Here is a 21,823-nt window from a genome sequence, read left to right as displayed (position 1 = left end):
CCAGTTATCCACTGACAAATTACTAGCAGGGTCAAGTTCAATTTTTTTAAAATGCGTAGGAAATAAGTTGTATTGATGAACCACACCATCAAAATTTTGATTTCACCAGGTTGTGGCAGATTGTTAGATGCATGTCTAGGAGTGGAAGTCATTACCACAGGAAAGAGATGACAAGTCACTAGGTTTGTTTGTATACCTTCATTGGTAATACTACTAGCATAGCAAAATAGAATGTAACCAGTAAACTGGGTGGCATTTTGATAAGTGACCTCTCCTGGTTAACTTGGGCATTTCTGATCATCTATAGTCACTTCTCTTAGGGTATTAAGGTCTTAAGGTCTATGAATATTAAATTATTGTCAGTATCTGAATGTTATGTGTTTATCCTTATTGAATGACGTTATTATTATTATTGTTATTATTGATGTAAATATAAATAATATTAGCTCTTGCCACCTTTCCTGGAAATCCGTTTATCACTGATTCAGGATTAAATATCACTAGTCGTGGAATAAATTTTATCCCTTGATTAGATTCTGTTCATGAAAGCACCATTAAGACTAATCTAGGAATAAACTACGTGTTAAATTTAACCCACCTAGCGAGAATGATGAACTCACTAATCGGGGGGAAAAGTTTGTCAAAAAATACTAAATGGCAGACTTACTGTTTCACAAGAAAGTTCCAACAGCAAGAAATTGACCTCTACCAACTAACAGACGAATAACTTCGCAGCAGAATGGTTTGACGGAGAGTCAATCAAATAACTAGTAGAAATCCTAAAAGACGATCTCCAAAGGCAGACGAGAAGAAACCATGCGCTTTCTAAAATTTTTTGTGTCATATAATTATTCTTTTTAGAAGCAGGCAGTCGAAAAAATTGTTAAACTGGATTTTGGCACTAATCTGGGATTAGTTAATTGTGGGATATATACTTTTTAACCGACAATTAGTTATCCAGGGAAAAAGAAATTTAACCATAGATTAACTGCTAATCAGAAGATAGATTAATCGGCTTTTCATGAACCGAGGCCTGTTTTATAAGTATTGGTTCTTAATTGGACTGATAAATAGAATATTATACAGTGGAACCTCTTCATTAAAACACCTCAGTCTATTCAAAGGACACCTCCATTCAGGGGACGCAAAATTTATACCAGGACAAAGATTCACATAATCTTTTTATCTGTCACTTCTGTTGAAGGGACACCTCTATTCAGGGCAAACGGACACTTTTTCTTAGTCCTGAACCCCAGGTTTTACCTCCATTCAGGGGACACCTTAGTACTCAGAATGTGACTGACCACAAAGAGGGTTAAAGTGTACACTGATCACAATGATTGCAGCTTTCACAACATGGAGAATAATAATCTCTCTTAAGTTAAAATAGATGTACAGCTTGTAGAGACAACAATCCAACAATTTGTTGGAGAGAAGTTAACTGTGATTTTTTATTTGGCTGCTTAAAAGATGATAACTGCAGCAGATTCCAGAACTTATAGCGTGGCTTCCATGCGCGCGCTTTGCGCGCATGGGACAGAGCCCCATACTCATAGAATAATTGATTATCTGACCTCTCTACGCCAATATCAACATAAGAATTCTCCAGACTGATCTTCATACATTTTCTTAAAAAATTAGTTGAGAGAATTTGATAAAAGATCCAATCATCAATCATCATGGATACTTTCTTCTGTCCCCAAGGTGGCCATTGTGGAGAGGTTCAACCGTATTTAATAATATACCTTGGAATTCTAAAATTATCATGTACATAATTACATGAAACTTTGCTCAACCTTCAATTCCTTTTTTTTTCATTTTCAGCCAGAAGAGAAGAACAAAGATTTGTCTTGAACAGGATTGTAGCAGATCTTCAGGTGTTTATAAGTGGCTCCAACATTAGAGGAGTAGCTGACATAAAGGAGATCATGGCCACAGGAAAGAAATCACAAGTTGTTATAATAGGTTGGTAACTTAGGAACCTTCATTGGTAATACTCTCATTGGTTACTTGCAGAATTTTAGAAAAAGATTTAGTTCTGGAGATTTGCTGACACAGGCTAGGAAGTCTTAGGGCTCTGGCTAAAATGTCAGGTTGCTGGGTATATGAAACTAGTTGGCAGGAAATTAGCCTGTGAAAAATAGACTTTTGTCCTTGCTCCTCCTGCTTGGGATGTTTTGCAAGGATCCGGAACCTCTGCGACTTAGCAACAGAAATTCTATACTGTTGATGTAAATCAATGTTTACACAATAAATCCTGTAGCCTGAAATTCATCCGATTGCTTTGAGTCGTTTTCTCCTCTCAACAACGTCTGAATCGACCGGCCGTTAATGCCGTCCAGTGACGTCACTCACTACCTGAAAACCGGGTAGTGATTTTGATTGGTTGATTGTCTAAACATTCACATAATTAACTATAATTATGAAAAATTTTGGCGGGATTGTCGCTTGATATTCAGCAGATCACATCACTGGCATTCTTTCGTTTAGTTCAAAGATTTCAATAAGCTTAATCTTTATCTTATACAGCAAAATTGCCCTTGTCTTCGAAACTGAAATGCTAAATTGAACTTCGAATGAAGAATCATTGCGGAGAGTCAGTAGGTTTTTCATTTAGAGCCGCTTTGTGGTTTCGGCGGCCGGTGATTTTGTTTACGCGAAGTTTTCTGAGATCAATGTTATAATTCGAACTTCTTGCTATCTTTACCGTCAAGTGTAATGATTCTGTCAGCTTTTCTTTCTTGTCTCCTTGTTTTATTTCTTCGTTAAGGACCAAATAGTTTCTTTTCAATCAAAGCAAATCATTGTGTTTTTGAACTAAGTGTTCCATGTGTGTGTTTCATTGCGTGATTGCGACCGAGTTTGATTATAAGAATTTAGTACAACCGGAGTTTGAACGTTAAACTTGAATTACAATCGAAAAAAATAAAGCAGTTCTGTATCATGCAGACATTTCCAAACGATATTTCTTGGTTTGCCACTTGAAAATCATGTTTACTTTTGCATTAATTAAAGCAAAGGTCTAGGAGTAGTGACATCACTGGACGGCATTAACGGCCGGTCGATTCAGACGTTACTGAGGGAGTAAACGACTCGAAGTAATCGGATGAAATTCAGGCTATAAATCCTGCTAAGTGCTTGGGTTCCAAATGCAAATTTGTTCAATTTTACTTTTCTCCTGGTCAGTTTGGTTAAGTGTTGTGTACATTTGCGAACAAGCTCCAGCAAAACTCAAATGCTTCTTGTAGAGAAGAATAATTATATTCTACAAATATTGGCTGTTTTGCTATAGATTCATAGCTAGACGTAATACGTCTAAAGCCAAGCCAATGGATGATTGCATATAAATTTATAAAGTTGCAAGAACACACGGTGCATACAGTGAGATATGAATTAAGAGGTATTAACTGTGATCTATTGTTCCACTGTAAGTCTTTACTAAAAGAAAGTGACTACTCCGTTGTCCAATCAGTGCTTATGACCAAATTCTGAACAGATTTTATGTCATCTAGTGAAGGTTATGGAATTTCTGTCGCTGAGTGGCAGACGTTCCTCCTCATGAAATGTCCCCCAGCAGCAATGAGGGAGGAGAAAGGTCTGTTTTTGCAGGCTGGGTAATTGAACAGTTATTAAACAAGTCCCTTTGGTTTTATTTTTCTTTCGTTTGCTATCAGGGTTTCTTATCAGGGTTTTCAATAAGGTTTTAAGTAGGTGGCAAAAGCTTTGGATAGGAAGAGAGAGGAAAAACTTGCACCTGTTTCTAGGGCACTCCAGGGGCATGTCCCCCGGAAAATTTTCAAAATCTAGGCCTCTTACAATACATTTCCAGCGTTCTGGAGCAAGAATTAGAGTTTCTGAACAGAACACAGACATCATTAAATTTTGGCTTTTTTATTCAGTGACAGCAGATGAATAATTTCTTATTTACCTGCGTTTATTTATTTCGTCTTGCCAATAGCTACAGTATGAACCACTGGTTGTTTTAGTAACTGTTTTAAATCATGTTGTTTGTAAAAAAAAAAAAACTGGAGTAATTTCCAATGAAAATTAGGTGGCGAGTTCACATGAAATAGCCAGCGAATTTCGCTAGCAACCGGCTCTTATTGAAAACCCTTAGTTATGCCCTTTAGAAGCCGGGGAAAATCCTGGGCCTCCTGCTCTTATTGACAGCCCTGATCTGAGGAACAGCTGGGGTATTCCCCCTAAAAGCGAGTTGTTGAGGAATTAGGTATTTCAGCCCACTGTTGTTCCACAACCCTTATTCCGGCAAAATCTTTTGATATTAAAATTAATGTGGCAATTTGTTTTGAACAGGGTGGAACAGATCTTCAGATGCATGTTCATGAGTGGCTCCAATGATGGAGGCAGCTGTGGAAACTAAAGGAGATTATTGCCACAGGAAAGAGATCATAAGTTCACAGGTTGGTTTGTGACCTTCATTGGTGTTACATATACTACTAGCGTTGCAAAGTAGAATATCATGTAGTAAATTGGTTGTCATTTTGATTAGGGATGACTCTTAGTTAAATTGGACAGTTTTACATGTACCATACATTACTCTACTTCCTCAAATTTACCAATCTCTGAATGTAATGTGTTTAACCTCAATGAGTAAAGTTATTATTATTATTGTAAATTATTAATTTTTATTACCATGGCTACAATCTGTTACAAATAGGCTCGAAGCACCAACTTATTTATTTGGCGAAAAATGTTAATAAGACATTGTGTAATTCAAGCTGCTCTAGATCTTGCCCACTAGATTTCAAGATTTTATTCAACCCTTGAAATAATAACTTTGATTGGGCAGGGTGAGATGAAAATTTTTAAAAAATTGCTTACCCTTTTGTCAAGATGTTTAAGTTTACTTAACTAGCCTGAAGTACACTGTAGTCTTGCAGGCCCACCAACTCACCCCCCCCTTCTTTTCAGCTAACATACATTGTAAATTTGACTTTACCTCAGTAAAATGTTGCTTTCCCATCAAAAGAAAATATGCTAGCCCGATGTGTTGCTCTACTTAGCCAAAATGGAGCAAAAATTAGAGTTTTTAAACAGAACACAAACATCATGTGTTTATTTATTTCGTGTTGCCAATAGCTACAGTATGATCCACTGGTTGTTTTAGTAACTGTTTTAAATCATGTTATTTGTTAAAAAAAAAAAAAAAACTGGAGTAATTTCCAATGAAAAGTAGGTGGCGAGTTCACATGAAATAGCCAGCGAATTTCGCTGGCTACCTAGTTCCACAACCCTTATTCAGGTGAAATCTTTTGGTATTAAAATTAATGTGAAAATTTGTTTTGAACAGGGTGGAACAGATCTTCAGATGCATGTTCATGAGTGGCTCCAATGATGGAGGCAGCTGTGCAAACTAAAGGGCCTTATTGCCACAGGATGGAGATCATAAGTTCGAAGGTTGGTTTGTGACCTTCATTTGTACTACTAATAGCATGGCAAAGTAGAATGTAACTTAATCATGTAGTTAATTGGTTGTCATTTTGATTAGGGATGACTCTTAGTTAAATGTACAAGTCTCTGAATGTGATCTGTTTACCCTTTTGTCAAGATGTTGTTTAAGTTTACTAGCCTGAAGTAGTCTTGCAGTCTTGCAAACATGCTAGCCCGATGAGTTGCTCTACTTAGCCAAACTATAGAGTTTTTTTGCTCACGTGGCTAGCATCTATGCAAATTTATTGGAACAAAAGAAAGTGTTTGCATAAGAAAAGAGATCTACTCCCACAGGACTGGTTTGGGACACCAACGTACATGGCTGCTGTTTTATTGTTTTGGGACACCAATATGGCCACCGTGACGTCATGTGAAAACGCTCTGTTGGACAGCACTTTTGTTTTGTCCCTGGAGAAAGAAGGCCCTTAAATTTTCTCTACATTATTCAAGCCACTTAACTTTAATGGTTCTTAGAAAATAAATGAACTGAAAAAACAGAATAATTTATTATTGTAATCTTAATGATTATAACTTGACTTAGATGGTTTAACCTGTTGCTTATGTAGGCTCATATTTTTCTCATCCAGATCAGATGCACTATGCCACCAACAGACTGGATCAAGTCTTCAACATTTAAGCTTTAGAGGTTATCTTAAGTACCGTAAGTGCTGTATAGATTGCTTTGTAATCTAGCTCTTGAGTGAACCAGATAAACAAAATGTGGCTTGCTTGTTCAAAAGACAAGTGTTAATCTTATCCAGGACGCAAAATTAAAAATGCATTTAAATGCACTTTAAAGGAGTTAACAATAAAGTGCATAAAGGGGTTGGTTGCTTTGCGCACACCCACTGCAATTTTCACATGATACAAGGCATGTGGAGATTTCTTGTGCGGGGTTTTTTGTAGCCTGAATTTCATCGGTTACTTCCAGTCGTTATTACTCCCTCAGTAACGTCTGAATCGACCGGTCATTAATGCCGTCCAGTGATGTCACTACTCCTTGACCTTTGCTTCAATTCATGCAAAAAGTAAAACACGATTTCCAAGTGGCAAACCGAGTAATATCATTTGGAAATGTCTGCATGATACAGAATTGCTTTATTTTTTCAAACTATCAACTGCATGCAGTACAACTCTGAACCGGTTGTACTGAATTCTATAATTAAACTCGGTCGCAATCACGCAATGAAATAAACACACACACGAAACACTTAGTTCAAAAACACAATGATTTGCTTTAATTGAAACGAAGCTATTTGATCCTTAACGAAGCAAAAAAAACAAGGAAACAAGAAAGAGAAGCTAACAGAATCATTACACTTGACGGTGAAAATAGCAAGAAGGTCGAATTATAACATTGATTCCAGAAAACTTCACGTAAACAAAATCACCGGCCGCCGAAACCACAAGGCAGCTCTAAATGAAAAACCTACCGACTCTCTGCAATGATTCTTCATTCGCAGTTCAATTTAGCATTTCAGTTTCGAAGACACGGGCAATTTTGCTGTTTAAGATAAAGATTAAGCTTATCGAAATGTTTGAATTACACGAAAGAATGCCAGGGATGCGATCCGCTGAATATCAAGTGACAATCCCGCTAAAATTTTTCATAATTATACATAATAATGCGAATGTTTAGACAATCAACCAATCAAAATCACTACCTGGTTTTCGGGTAGTGAGTGACATCACTGGACGGCATTAACGGCCGGTCGATTCGGACGTTGTTGAGAGGAGAAAACGTCTCGAAGCAATCGGATGAATTTCAGGCTAGGTTTTTTGTGCTATGAGGTTTCTTAATACAATCTTTCAACTGTAGAAATTAGTAAGTAAAACATACAAGGCAAAATTATCAACAGCTGATGCCTGGTATGTAGTTGAGGGCAAAATCACTTTCGTTGCTGTTGTGCAGAAATGTTGGTCTTGATTTTGAACCGAATCAGGAACACCTCAAAGAATTGAAATTAAAAAAGTGAGTTGAATCAATGTCTATTTTCAGAGCATCTGGCTTTAATAGTGTAGTTGAAAAACTTCCCTTGATTCTAACTTTTTCAGGAAAAGCAGTCTGTATTTGAAGCTCAAAAGGCAATCAAAGTCACTGTCTACACAAAATGAAGGAAAACATTTACTGTCCAAAACACTTTTATGTGTTCATACCACTTGAAACTTAATTTTAGAGTTTCAATGAACCACTGGAGCAGGTTACATGTAGCGGTTTGACATTGATTTTCTGACTGGCTTTTGAAATGATCACAGCCTTCATCTTATTTTATAAAAATGCATGTAAAAATTCAATTTTATGATCCTATTGTGCAAAGAACCACTCCGTTTAAATGTTTGGCTTGATAATTAAACATGCCTTATAGATTTTTGATTTTACTCCTGGATAAGTATTAATTTGCTTTTGATCAGCTGTTTTGCCACAGCTATGTTAAAGATATTAGCTAAGTTCTGCTATAGTTAAAAAGCAGTTTTACATCATTTTCATGTGCCAATTTTTGCAATTGCAGAGTCATTGCAAAAATTTTAAAACTGCCATATTGTCAGTGAACCGATGATATTGAAAACTTTGCTTAAAGCTCAAAATCATTGTGTCAATAAACGCGTGGAAAAGTGAAGGAAAACAAAGGAAAATTTGGCTTAAAAAGGAGAAACAACCTAGCATTAATTTTTTCCAATGTGAAGATAAATAATTCATGCATTGTGCTGGAAACTTGCATTAATATGCATTGAAGTTTCATATTACCATTCATCCAAGTCAATTTCTGGTTCAAAGAACCTTATGTATACTACAATTGTACCTAGAAAGTTGAAGGAAAAGGTTTACAACAGAAATCAATGAATTAAGTTTAGATTGTTGATGAAAAGGAAATATGCAACTCAAAGTGGCAGCCTCAACTCAACAACTCAAAAAAGTTAGCAAAAAGAATGGTTGCACTTAGCACTTTATAAAACAACAACTTTGTAAGAATTTTAAAATGGGCTGATCACTAAAATCTCATTGTTTTAACATGTAAAATTTAAAATTTGAAAACCATAACAAATTTTAAATTTTGTTGGCAATATGGTTAGAACTTTGTTCAAAGTTCTCAAGATTTTCACATGGAAGATGAAGAGATGTAAAACTGACTGTTGTTTAGATCGGACATGCAATCTACATTATGGCTTATACAGCCAGCATCACTAACTGATTGACTTGTTAGCTACCTGACGGACTAACATACTGCCTGACTGGCTTACTGTCTGGCTGATTGACTGACTTGCTGACTGACTGACTAACCGACTGGCTGACTGACTGACTAACTGACTGGCTGACTGACCAACTGGCTGACTGACCCACTGGCTGACTGGCTGTCTAACTGACTGCCTAACTAAGTGACTGACTGACTGGTTGACTAACTGGCTGCCTGACTGGCTTACTGTCTGGCTGATTGACTGACTTGCTGACTGACTGACTGACTGACTGACTGGCCGACTTGCTGACTGACTGACTAACTGACTGACTGGCTGACTGACCAACTGACCAACTGGCTGACTGGCTGTCCAACAGACTGCCTAGCTAAGTGACTGACTGACTGGTTGACTAACTGGCTGACTGACTTGCTGAATGACTTTGGACAAATATTATATTATAATATTATTATACCTTTGATTGGGTGAGGGCTTGATTTGTAACTAGATGATCATCAGACATTATTTCTAGACTTATTTTGCCAAAAAAACAAACAAACAAAGAGGAAATTTGACCAAAATCTTGGGTTAACCCCTATGTAAAAATCTCAGCATGGCAACTTTGTAATATCCAATTTTTTATAGTCTATGAGGGCGTGTTTTCTACCTCAACGATCATCAAACAGTATTTCAAGGTCCATTTGTCCAAAAACATACAAAGATGAAATTTCCATTTTTTTTTACTAAAATCGTGGGTTGACCCCTTTAAGAAAAAACAATATGGCCACTGTTTAAAATTAATATTTTTATAGTCTAGTTCGACTTGTTTTCTAACTAGATAATTGTCATACACTACGTCAAGGCCTATTTTTTTCTAAAACAAACGAAAAGGTAATTTGCAATTTTTGAACAAAATCATTGACTTACTCACTGACTGGCTGACTGGCTGACTTACTGACTTACTGACCGACTGCCGGACTGACAGACAGACTGACTGGCTAAACGATTCACTGGCCAACTGACTGATGGCTGACTGGCTGGCTGTTTGACTAGCTGATTGACTGACTGATTGACATACTGAGTGACTGATTTACTGACTTGCTGACTGACTGGCTTGTTGACTGATTGACTTGCTGACTGACTGACTGACCAACTGGCTGAATGACTGACTGGGTGATTGTCTGACTGATCGACTAGATGACTGACTAACTGACTGACTTACTGACTGACTAATTGACTGACTGGCTGACTGACTGTGGACAAAAATTTATACAGGCTGAATGATTTGTTGCAAGAAAAAACGACTTATTAATTGTTAAATTGCTAACACCTTCGATTGGCTGAGGGCTTGATTTTTAACTAGATGATTATCAGACATAATTTCTGGACTTATTTCGCCAAAAAAACAAACAAACAACAAGGAAATTTGCAGTTTTTTGACCAAAATCTTCGGTTAACCCCTATGTAAAAAAATCTCAGTATGGCAACTTTGTAATATCAATTTTTTATAGTCTAGGAGGGCTTGTTTTCTACCTCAATGATCATCAAACAATATTTCAAGGCCCATTTGTCCAAAAACTTACAAAGATGAAATTTCCATTTTTTGACCAAAATCATGGGTTGACCCCTTTGAAAATCAAATATGGCCACTGTTTAAAATCAATATTATATAGTCTAGGACGACTTGTTTTTTAACTACATAATTGTCAAACACTACTTCAAGGCCTATTTTTTCCTAAAACAAACGAAGAGGAAAATTGAATTTTTTTTACCAAAATCAAAATCAAAATCTGGCTGACTGGCTGGCTGACTGACTTACTGACTGACTGCCGGACTGACAGATAGGCTGATTGACTGAATGATTGACTGGCCAACTGGCTTTTGGGTGACTGGCTGACTGGCTGGCTGATTGACTGGCTGACTGACTGACTGATTGACATACTGAGTGACTGACTTGCTGGCTGACTAACTGACTGGCTTGTTGACTGATTGACTGACCGACTGGCTGAATGACTGACTGGCTGATTGACTGACTGATCGACTGGCTGACTGACTAACTGACTGGTTGACTAACTGACTAACTGGCTGACTGACTGACTGACTGACTGACTGCATAGCTGACTGGCTGACTGACAGTGGACAAAAATTTATACAGGCTGAATGATTTGTTGCAAGAAAAAATGACTTATTAATCGTTAAATTGCTAGAACCTTCGATTGGCTGAGGTTTGATTTTTAACTAGATGATCATCAGACATTATTTCTAGACTTATTTTGCCAAAAAAAAAAAACAAACAAACAAATAAACAAGGAGGAAATTTGCAAGTTTTGACCAAAATCTTGGGTTTACCCCTATTTAAAAAATCTCAGTTTGGCAACTTTGTAAAATCCAATTTTTTTATAGTATAGGAGGGCTTGTTTTCTACCTCAATGATCATCAAACAATATTTCAAGGCCCATTTGACCAAAAACATACAAAGATGAAATTTCCATTTTTTGACCAAAATCATGGGTTGACCCCTTTGAAAAAATCGAATATGGCCACTGTTTAAAATCAATATTTTATAGTCTAGGACGACTTGTTTTCTAACTAGATAATTGTCAAACACTGCTTTAAGGCCTATTTTTTCCTAAAATAGACGAAAAGGAAAATTGCAATTTTTGACCAAAATCATAGGTTATTCCCTTAAAAAATCCAGAATGGCGACTAGATGTGAAATCCTTTTTTGTAGTCTAGGAGGGCTTTTTTTTCTAACTAGCTGAACAATTTACCTCGTTACTTGCTGACTGCATGACATACTGATATATCTTCTTATTTACTGCTTAACTGATATATCGACGTATTGACTGAACAACTTAGTGCTTTATTGACTTTGACTTTATTTACTAACTGAATGAGTGACTTGTCTTGACTGTATAGTCTTGGTGGATCGCATGTCTGTGCTAGTTTTTTCTTGGCTTATTTACTGTGAACTTTTTGACGAATCTCAAATCTACCTTAAATTGCCTAAATTGCAAGGGGAGTGGGTACTACCTTTTGGCGCCTTGAACTATGGAATCGTTTTTTAGTCACAACCAATAAGTTTTGAAGCTGGAAGGGTGGTTAGAAGAAGAAAACGACAATTTAGGGTATTGGTTTGGCAAGCGCGAAATCGCTTCACTGTTATAAATGAACTGTGAGAATGAGCAAGGAGAATTGGCATTTTCATCATCATTTTAATTTGGGAACTAAAAGAAGTTCACAGTATCAAGAAAAAAGGTCTTGGATAACGCTTAGTGTGTAATTTGAGACTAACTTTGTCAATGATTTGTTTATATCGCAAAATGCGCCACAAAGGAGATGGTTATGAATCCTTTTTATTTCCAGTTTGCTTCAGAATCGTAGTCTTGTTTGCAGTTATCCTTGAGATAGTCACGCAAGGCGTTTGTCTCTGCGTGACGACCCCAAGAGCTACTTCAAGGAAGATTGCACCATTTTATTTCATAACAATAAAACAGTCGAGATAATTATTTTTTGGTCGATTTCGTTTCTGAAAAACACTTGTTTGTGGCTTACTTTGCGTCGAAATGCAAACTGCTTGACAAAGATAAGTTTGATTTTTACCACAAAGATTTACTAAGGGTTTATCAAAAGCAGAACTTAGCTCTCTCTCTCTCTCTATCTCTCTTGATTTAAACCAGCTAGTGCTTTAATCTGAAAATACGAGTGTTGGTGCGAGTTTGAGAAAGACCTTGAAGTGTTTCAATACAATTTTTCGGAGACCATAGCGATATTTTTCATTCGTCTTAGTGCGAATATTGTCGATGTTTTACATTCAAAAGGTTCAACAAAATTCAAACTAAAACGTACTGGTCATGGAGGTATGCATGATCCGCATTAAATTAGAAAAATTAGAAAAATTAGCATAACGTCAAAACGATGAATGTTGTACTAACGCAGATTTTTGGCCAGTTTGTAGGCTACGTTTGCCTTGAAATTTCAAGGTGTTACAGTGAATCAATCTTAATGAAAGTTTCAGACATTATTATGCACATCATGAAGATTATTTGATGAGGTTTAAAAAGAATTCTCTCAAGCAATTCTAGAGATTTACAGAGAAGCGCTAATAATCAAAATTTAGAATAAAGTTGCACTTAGATAGGTGGTGAGATAACAGCTGAGTTTTCAGGATCGCATGAAAGAAAATTCACCAAAATTTCCAAGCAGCGAATTATGATATTAAGCAGCGTAGGATTAATTCGAGTCATTTAGAACTTTTTTATTAAACAGTTTATCACGGCTATTAAATCCAAAATCATTCAGTAGCGATCACATAAGGATAAAATCACTTTTTAATATGAATGAAAAATATCGGTATGGTCTCCGAAAAACTCAATCGAAATACCTTGAAATGTTGCTTATCAGCAAATTATAATTTGCGTGGGCGAAAGTTCTCTTAATAGTGTTTTGTTTTTCCAAGTTCGCATCGACACTTGTACTTTGTTGTTGAAGGACTTCTGGTTTTCTCAAACGTAAAGGCTCGGACACAGTGAAGCATTGCGCGCAGTAAATTTACGTCGTTTTTTAGCGCTGAGATTGTTGCTTGCGATGTGTAAAGAAAAGCAATTTGTTTAATTCAATAAATCCTTAACAACATTGAATGCAACAATCGCTTGGTTGGAAAACGGTGTAAGTTAAAGATTATTTTATAGTAGCGATATAAACGCAAGCAAAACCGGTACAACTGAGTTCAGTGAGATCGTCAACAACAAAAGCATAAGCAGAAACATGGAAAGAAGGAACACACTTATTCTTTCCTTGATCATCAGTAATTCACAAAATTAAAGAACAAGCGCAGGAAGAATAAAACGAACGCGTTTGGTTTTCTTGTACTTGTGCTTTAAATGCGTGAATTACTGGTGAGAATAGAAAGAATCAGTGCGTACTTTCTCCTGTGTTTGTGTTTATTCTTGTGCTGTTACGTCCGCACTTATGCTTGTGTTTATGTCGCTGTTGTAAACAAGTCTTTACTACGCGCAATGTTTTGCTCTGTCCGGTCCTTTAGGGTGTTTATGTGGTTCACTCAAGTAGTTAGACTACAAAGTAAAGAGCACGGGTACTGAAGATAACAATACTTTATTGAAGAAATAAAACTTGTCTCTGTTGTTCATTTATTTACAATAAAAAAATATGAAAAAAAAAGTAATCTAGCCTTCCTCGCCCCTGCCGGGCTGCTTCCACTCTGCTCCGAGTCGGTGTTCATTCTTCTGTCCTCATTGAATATTCCAACTTTAAAATCCTGGTCTGTTTTATCTGATCCCTTCATTCAAGCTGGGGGCAGTTGGACACTTAGAAAATTCAGCCGTTTGTTCCCAAGTGGGGTGGGCAGCGTAGAGGAAAGTGAGAGTTTGCTCCTCATGCCCTCAGGGTCCCATTCATTTACGTCACAATACCACACCGGCCGAAAATAATTCTCAGCGAAAATATAATTTGTTTTAGTTGAAGACGCGTATCTACAAAGTCAATATATCGTGAAAATATCCAGAGACTCGGACAAGAAAAAAGAGGGTGCTAGAGAGTGTCACTCACTTTTCGAGTCAGTGTCTGTCAGAAACGAAGGCAGAGAATTGAACAAAGAATCGCGCTGGTCTGACTGACCTTCATTTCACAAACTTCACCAAAGAGCACAAGTCAATAATAATCTCTCCTCTGCGAAGCAACTAATGCTGGATTTCTCGCGCCCTATTTTAATGTTTAGTGATTAATGTTAAGGGGAAATAAGATTTTATTCTAACGCCGTTTATTATCATTTATCCTAAAATGCCGATGTGCCACGATTGAGTTTTGGTCTTACTGTTTCTTAATATCTAAATTTGCCCGCCCTATTATGAATTAGGATGCCGTTATTTAGAATCAGTGCCGAATAGATTTCGCCTTCAAATTTCGCCAAAGGGATTAGATCTAGAGCGACTTTGTAAATAAATATTTCATTTAAGTTAAATTTTGAATCCTTTTACTTCTAATAAAAATAACGGACAAATTTGCGCATTTCGAAACGAAAAAGGAAGTTACGGAAATTAGCGGAAATATATATTTTTTATCCTATAAAGTAAAATTAAATGTTAGCTGGAAAAACTTGGCTTTGATTTAGGTCTTAATTTATGCAGTTAGCCGCGATGAGTATCCGCATAATAATGAAAATTTGCCGGAATAGTAATTTGAGCCAATTTCCCTAGAGATGTTTCAGCTGTCGTGACCGGAACGGATACTTAACATCAGGTTTCCAACAAAAGACTGGAACTAGTCAAATGCGTTGTTTAAATTTAAAAAAAAAAAAAGAAAGAAAGAAAAAGCATCTTCCAGTCCTTTATGGGAAAGCCGATTTTAATGTATCAATTGAAGTCACTGCTGAATGAAATAAGCTGAAAATTTAAGGAAGATACTAAAATCTATGCTTATGATAAAACGTTGTTTATAAATTTATGCCTACAACCGATCCTAAAGCATGAAGGTCAAATTAACTTGATTTATCACAAAAGCCAAGGAAATCCACTCTATGTCCCGTTCAAAAACAGGAAATAGAGAAGACTTCCACAGCAGTCTGATTAACCAAGTTAATTTAATCGTAATAATTTGATCCTAAATTAATACGGTTTAGTTATCTAGGTTTCCGAAGGCTTAAGTAATATCAAACAAAAGTTAGTCTTTTTAAACATCAACAGCCAAGTTTGTTTGACTGTTATTTCCAGTTGACACAAAAACAACAGACAAAAAAACAACAGATGTTGATGTAATAAACCTTAGTTTTAATCAGTTTTAGATAATTCAAGCCGGAAATATGAGAATGAAATGATGATTAAGATAATAATCGAATCCTAAATTAAAATGGTTTAGTTATTTTGCTTTCCGAAGGTTTAAATAATATCAAAGAGAAGTTAGTCTAACATCAACAGCCACGTTTGTTTGACTGTTGTTTCCAGCTGACACAAAAACAACAGACAAAAAAACAACAGATGTTGATGTAATAAAACCTTAGTTCTGGTCAGTTTTAGATAATTCAAGCCGCAAATACGAGAATGAAATAATAATTAAGAGAATAATTGACTTGCATATATCCTCTGCGATTGTTTGAACGGTTATTTATTATTAGGCCTAAGCAAAAGCTTGAGATAAATGTGAAATTTTTAGGTTTAGAAGAGAACTCCACTACCAGTTGCCCCCCATTAGAGAGATTTTTATGACTATGAGTTCAATTTGATGTCACTTGTAAAAATCCACCCACGCCACACTAGTGAGATTCAGTGTCCAGTCCTCTGTCCTCGAATCCTCCATCCACTCACCTACTTCGTTAGTCACACAATGTTAGCACCCCCGTTTTTCATCCTACCGCAGTGGAACATTCTCAGACATATTGTTTGCAGGTAAGCACCTTACTGTTTTTTTGGAAAAAGGTGTGGGTAGTATTATGACAAAATGAATGAAGCCCCAAGAACATAAGAAGCAAACTCTCACCTTCCTCCACACTGTCCTCCCCACTTGAGAACAAACGGCCAAATCTTCCAAGTGCCCAACTGCCCCCAGCGTGAATTACAAGATCAGATAAAGTTTCCCAGGATTTCTCCATTGGAATATCTCAGAGGACATCGGAATTCACACCTTCTCAGAGGCAGAGCTTCCACAGCCCAGCAGGAGCGAGGTTGGCTAGATTAAACATGAACTTTCCCAAGTGATGGGCTCCTAATCTTGTGAGTGTGCCACCTTAGATCTGAAATTAAATAAGAAGCTAAAATTCTCAGTAGAAAATGCAAGCCCACTAGCACTTTAAAAACATAATAGCCCTATATTACTTGGTGTTACAGTAAAATTCCGAAAAAATTACTTATAACCCTAATTTTTTACTAGTTTTTTACCGCTAAGAAGCAAAAACCTAGAGTAAAAAAAAACAGCAACAACTAAATAACAACATGATATTTAAGCAAGGAACTTATGTAACACCAAGAAATATAGACATGCATTATAAAATAATTATCTGAACATAATTAAGAGAATGTGATGGTCACTAATAGCCTGCAGTGTTAATTATGCTGTCTTGAATAATGTTGCTAGGATGTTTGAAAGCTACTCTAAAAGTTCTTCGTGTTCTCCAATGGTAAAACCATTGCAAAGCTGCAACTGTGTAAGTTGTGAAATTAGGTGCTACTTTGTTTTCTAGATTTGCACGAGGTGACAGCTGGGGATGAAAAAACAGACCAATGATGACCTTAAACAGTATTAAATAAATATTACGTCTTTGATGAAATCTAACCTTATTAATGGCACTGAGATGACACCCAGTACTTTGTGTTATTGTAAGTTAATCTTGCATGAAAAACTGTTTTTCAGTACTTAATGGTTTTGTTAAATTCTGTCCGTTTGGTTCCTGTTTGATGACAAACATTTAGTAGGCAGAGGCAGCAAGAACTTATGCCTTGTAGTATGTTGTATGGGATAACGAACTTAAACCTTAAAGCTCTTTTTTGTCTGTGTATCTGTCCAATCAAATATATTTAAATAGACCCCTTTTTACTGCCAATACAGAATCACTTAGTCTTTAGCAATAAATGATTTATGCTAATGAGGGTTTAATTAATGCTAGTTAATGCCTGGTTAAAAGTCCTACTTGTGATGCTAATGGGCTTGCTGTTTGCTTTATAAATAATATAGGATTTCAATAGATTATTAACGTTTACGATGGCTTCACTTGACTACAAAATACTGCCAGAATTCCTATTAATTCCCCTAGGTTCCATAATTAAATTCAGTGATCCCCCCAAAAATTAAACGAATCAAAGTTTTAATGACTAAAGGATCCTTGAATAACTAAAGAATCCTCTGGCAGTTTGTAGTTGGATGAAGCAATTGTGCCAATGGTCTAATAATAATAATAATAATAATAATAATAATTTATATAAATATTATAAGCAAGGGAAGCATTATAACCAAACACATCCCCACCCAACTGTAACAACTAAGTTTTGAAAGCAAACAATTTCAAAGTTAAATATGATTCTCTGAATTACTCCCAGGGTTCCATCAGGCTGAATCCTGATAATATAAGAACTCTGAAAAAACTAAATCTTTTGCATTTCAGTGTTAAATTTGGGATTTACTTTGTTTCCCACCAAAGCAAATTATTTTTACCCTAGAGAACATCAAAAAGAATCAATCATTTCATCAAATTTTGACATTCCAGTTTTAAACTGCTTCACCTTGCTTATAAAACAGGAACAACATAGTGCTACCAACATTATGATGCCTTAATGTGAAAAAACCTGGACCTAAAGCTGATTTTTTCCCAGATTACTTGAATAAGTAAAAAGTAGTGTTGCTCTTAATTGTCAGGAGGGCAGAAAATGCCTGTCCTTCAAATATGTGAAATTTTGGTAGCAATGTGTTGATTTCAACATGCTGTCAATAATTTTTGATTAATTATTGATCAATTATTAATTATTTATGATGAAAACATCTGATCCCACCTAGCATTCCCAGTGATGTTAAACAAGATTCCAATGAGCAGTTAAAAACACCAGGTTACCAGTTTTCAGCGGCAAGGGAATCTAAACATGTAACTTGAGAAAACAGCTCACATTCTGCAATGCCTTTACCTGCTACCCCGTGAAATGACATCTGAGGAAACGCAGTGTGTAAACCCTCTAATTAAAATTGCCATAGCAGTAAAGAATACTGACAAACCAAACGGGAAAAATGTGGTAGCCTAATATTGATGTGCTGACAAATGTGGTAACCTTAATGTATTGAAGAAAGGTAATTATTGTAGAATTATGATAACATTATTATTGTCTAGCATGTGTCCTGGGTACCTTTACTCTATTTCAGGCCAAAATACCAGTATGTAATTTTTCCTACCTTCATTAATAAGACTGACATGCTTTCCTTAAGAGTAAAATGATGCAATAACATATCCTATCCATGACTCTGGTTCCAGAAAGCACAAAATCTTACTCTATTTTCTTGGAAATAACCATGGATACTTTGAACAAGAGCTTGGAGAGACAAAGGAACATAAATTCTCTCTGACTCACAGCAGACACTAATATCTGGCTACTTTTTCTTTCTCGTTCCAACTTGAATTTTTGAAGAATTCCCTGGAAATCTTTTCTATTTTCGGCTTCTATTCTCCTGTTGCTCAAGAAATGCATGACACTTTTGTCTATCATCAGCAACAATATGAAACAAAGTTAGTTCAGCAAAGTTTGAAAAGGCAAAAATTATGAAGTTGGAGCTTGATGTGACCACTCGTATTTCAAATGAACAATATGGCACTGGGTTCCTAAATAAAATAGTCTAAATGATTCCATGAGTGCGTAATTTCCCTGTAAAATCCCCCCAAAGACCCACACTCTCCTACTAAAATTTCCAGAGGAAAGAAAGATATTTCAGGAAAGAAGAATAACATCTGATATAACCCATTGGTTGATTATTAAATTCATCACTAATAGATGAGAATGGGAATTGGTGCCTAGAAAACTGATGGCAAGAATGTTTAGTTATCAAGGAAGGCACAAGGAGGTAACCATAGCAACCTTCCAACAGCAACCTCAAAAGTGTCCTACCCCTTAACTGTCAGACTGATTTAGTGCTCAAAATAATGAAACAAAAACCTGTCCTTGAAATGTGACCCCAACCTTTCCCAAGCTTTATGAGATTGTTTGACTCCTATTGCTGCAGTCATAAGCTACTACTAAGATGTTGTGTTAAACAAAACCACTGCTCAATGGAATCTTGTGATGGAAGCTTTAAACCTTATCAATAAGTGGTTGTATAAACATGTGTCTTGGAATGACTTGCCAATTAAAGATCAAAACTTTATAACCCTTTGTATAGAAGTGATTTATTCATTGAAACCAGTCCCAGATGTAAAAATGCTGGTAAATTACTGTCCTTTCCCAATGGCCTCTGTTTGTACAATGGTGGCACACACACACTGGACTAATTACGTTTATTAATGATTTTTTTTGACAATCAAGGAATTACTTCCAATTTATCACATGACTGAAAAACGTCAGACTACATGCATAAATTTTTGAAAATTTCACCTAGCCTGCAATAATGAAGATCCCCCAAAATAATTTTTTTCTTGGTAAAAGCCAATCAAAATTTCTGGACATCTCACACTACGTTCTAGCAACCCCCCTTAAAATGCTTAAATATAATTTCTTAAGTTTCCACTGTTTCCCAGAAAAAAATTTTTATAGACTCCAGAGATCATATCAATATTTACAAAGATTTTGGAAATTTGAAAAGGTTTCAATAAAAAATAAAAAAATTGGACTCCAGACCAACAGACATATTATATGGAAGTTATTTCAGTCATACAACAATTGGGTAATTAAATGATTGACGTGCATTTTTATGCTCTATAATATTAAAGTTCTGTTCTTTTGTTTAAGAAAATCTTGAGTGAATGGGGGTTGTGGAACAACAGCTGGGTGAAAAACCTCCCCGTACGTCCACTAGCTCCTAGGAGGAAAACCCCAGGCCAGCTGTACCCCACATTCAGGCCTCCCGGGCAGGGCCAGAAATTTTTTAAATCATTTTTGTGATCAGGACTTAGAAAAGTATTATTGCTATTATTCATAAAGATACTAATGGTAAGATAATATTTAATTAAGATTTATAGTCAATGCAATTATCACACAATACAAACCAGGTGTTGCAAGACTCTCTACAATCCACAACCCAACTCTGGAACCAGGAACACATGATGTCTCATATCTTTTGCCGTCTAATCCATCCTCTCCATTGACACTTCTTGTACTAGGTGATGACATCCAGGCAGCTCTAGTTTGCCCTGTCCATTGCCCAGCCAGCTGTCTTGTTTTTCCTCCAGTCTGCCCTCTCCATTATCCACTTGCCTTGTACTAGGTGTATGTTATGTCATCCAGCCAGTTGATTTGTTCCCATCTATTGTCCAATACTACTTCACACTCTAATGCAAGCCTCCATCAGTCTACCACTCTGGTAGTTGCTTCCTATAAAGCAAGAAAGAGATTTTTACATGGATATTTACAAGTACAAATACATTCTATAATGCAGTGGTATCACTGGTATTATGCTTCTAAAGATAGATAAAATGCAAGTCAAAAGCAACGTGTACTGAAGATTAGTATAATCAGAAATTCTGCAATATAATTGGTTAACATATTGACTATCTGTTGCTTATTAGTGAGAATTGCACGGGCAATTTGTAGAAAAATAACAAAAAATTGCAATATTACATGAACATCAACAAATGTCAGTCAGTCCATCAGTCCACCTATTAACCATTCAAAAAGTGTGCCAGTCAGTTAATAAATTTAACAGTTTGCCTGCCAGTCAATCAACCATTCAAACAGTTACAGTACCATTCAAAAGTAAGTTGACAGTCCGTTGCGAGCCTTGATTCTCGACGCAATTCACGATTCTCGATTCCTGTGCGAATCGAGAATAAAGAATCGAGAACACGCTATCGAGAATCAAATCGAAGATCAAGTCTCACGGAACAGAAAATAAAAGATTAACCCATGACTGATTTCTCGATAATTTTACAAAGACATACAGCTGTAACACAACACAGCATGGTTATATTCGCACAAACAACTGTATGCTTGGAAAAAGACCAATTCAAGTTGTAAAGCGAATGTTTCATCAAGGACATCTGTATCAAGCTTCATTTCCTCCAGTAAAGTTTAAAATGCCTGCTCCAAATGCAAACAGTGTACATTCGTTTACAAGCCCTGGGGGGACTCCCATATGAAAGGGCAGGGTCGTAGCTAGCATGAGGCAAGAAGAGGCATTTGCCTCGTCTTGATTTTTGGCCTCTTTTTTTCCAGCAAATTTTCAGGTTAGCTCAGGGAAACGACACATTGGAAATAGGCAATTGTGCTTCCAGTCAAATTCAGGGAGGGTTATGTCTCTTGCTATCCAGATAATTATGTGATGAGGTGTAGCCACCAATCTATTGGAGTGATCTCTCAAAGTTTTCTAAAATTATGGCGTCTCCTTCATTCAGGTTATAAAAGGCACGAACTGACAAGGTCTTACACCCCACTACATGTACAGAGGATTTCACACTCAGTCTCTAAAGTATATTATTCCCAGGGAAAGAAGTTATAGTAACCAAACATTTGAGGTGGTAGCAATCCAAATCCACACACACTCCACAACTGACACTAAGCACATT

The 21,823-nt window shown here is 36.3% G+C and overlaps 1 long non-coding RNA gene across 1 annotated transcript; it reads left to right on the top strand.

Annotated features, from left to right (window-relative positions):
• The first annotated feature begins 1,827 nt into the window (after positions 1-1,827).
• Positions 1,828-5,418, top strand: LOC140945752 (uncharacterized). Its single transcript, XR_012166741.1, has 3 exons — positions 1,828-1,965; positions 4,315-4,421; positions 5,312-5,418. It is a non-coding gene; the product is annotated as an uncharacterized lncRNA (long non-coding RNA).
• The last annotated feature ends 16,405 nt before the right edge of the window (positions 5,419-21,823 follow it).

This window comes from Porites lutea, chromosome 8, assembly GCF_958299795.1.
Source record: "Porites lutea chromosome 8, jaPorLute2.1, whole genome shotgun sequence".
In the NCBI taxonomy this organism is placed as follows: Eukaryota; Metazoa; Cnidaria; class Anthozoa; order Scleractinia; family Poritidae; genus Porites; species Porites lutea.
The sequence above is the reverse complement of the archived record's forward strand: the minus strand, read 5'-3'. Positions and strand labels throughout refer to the sequence as shown.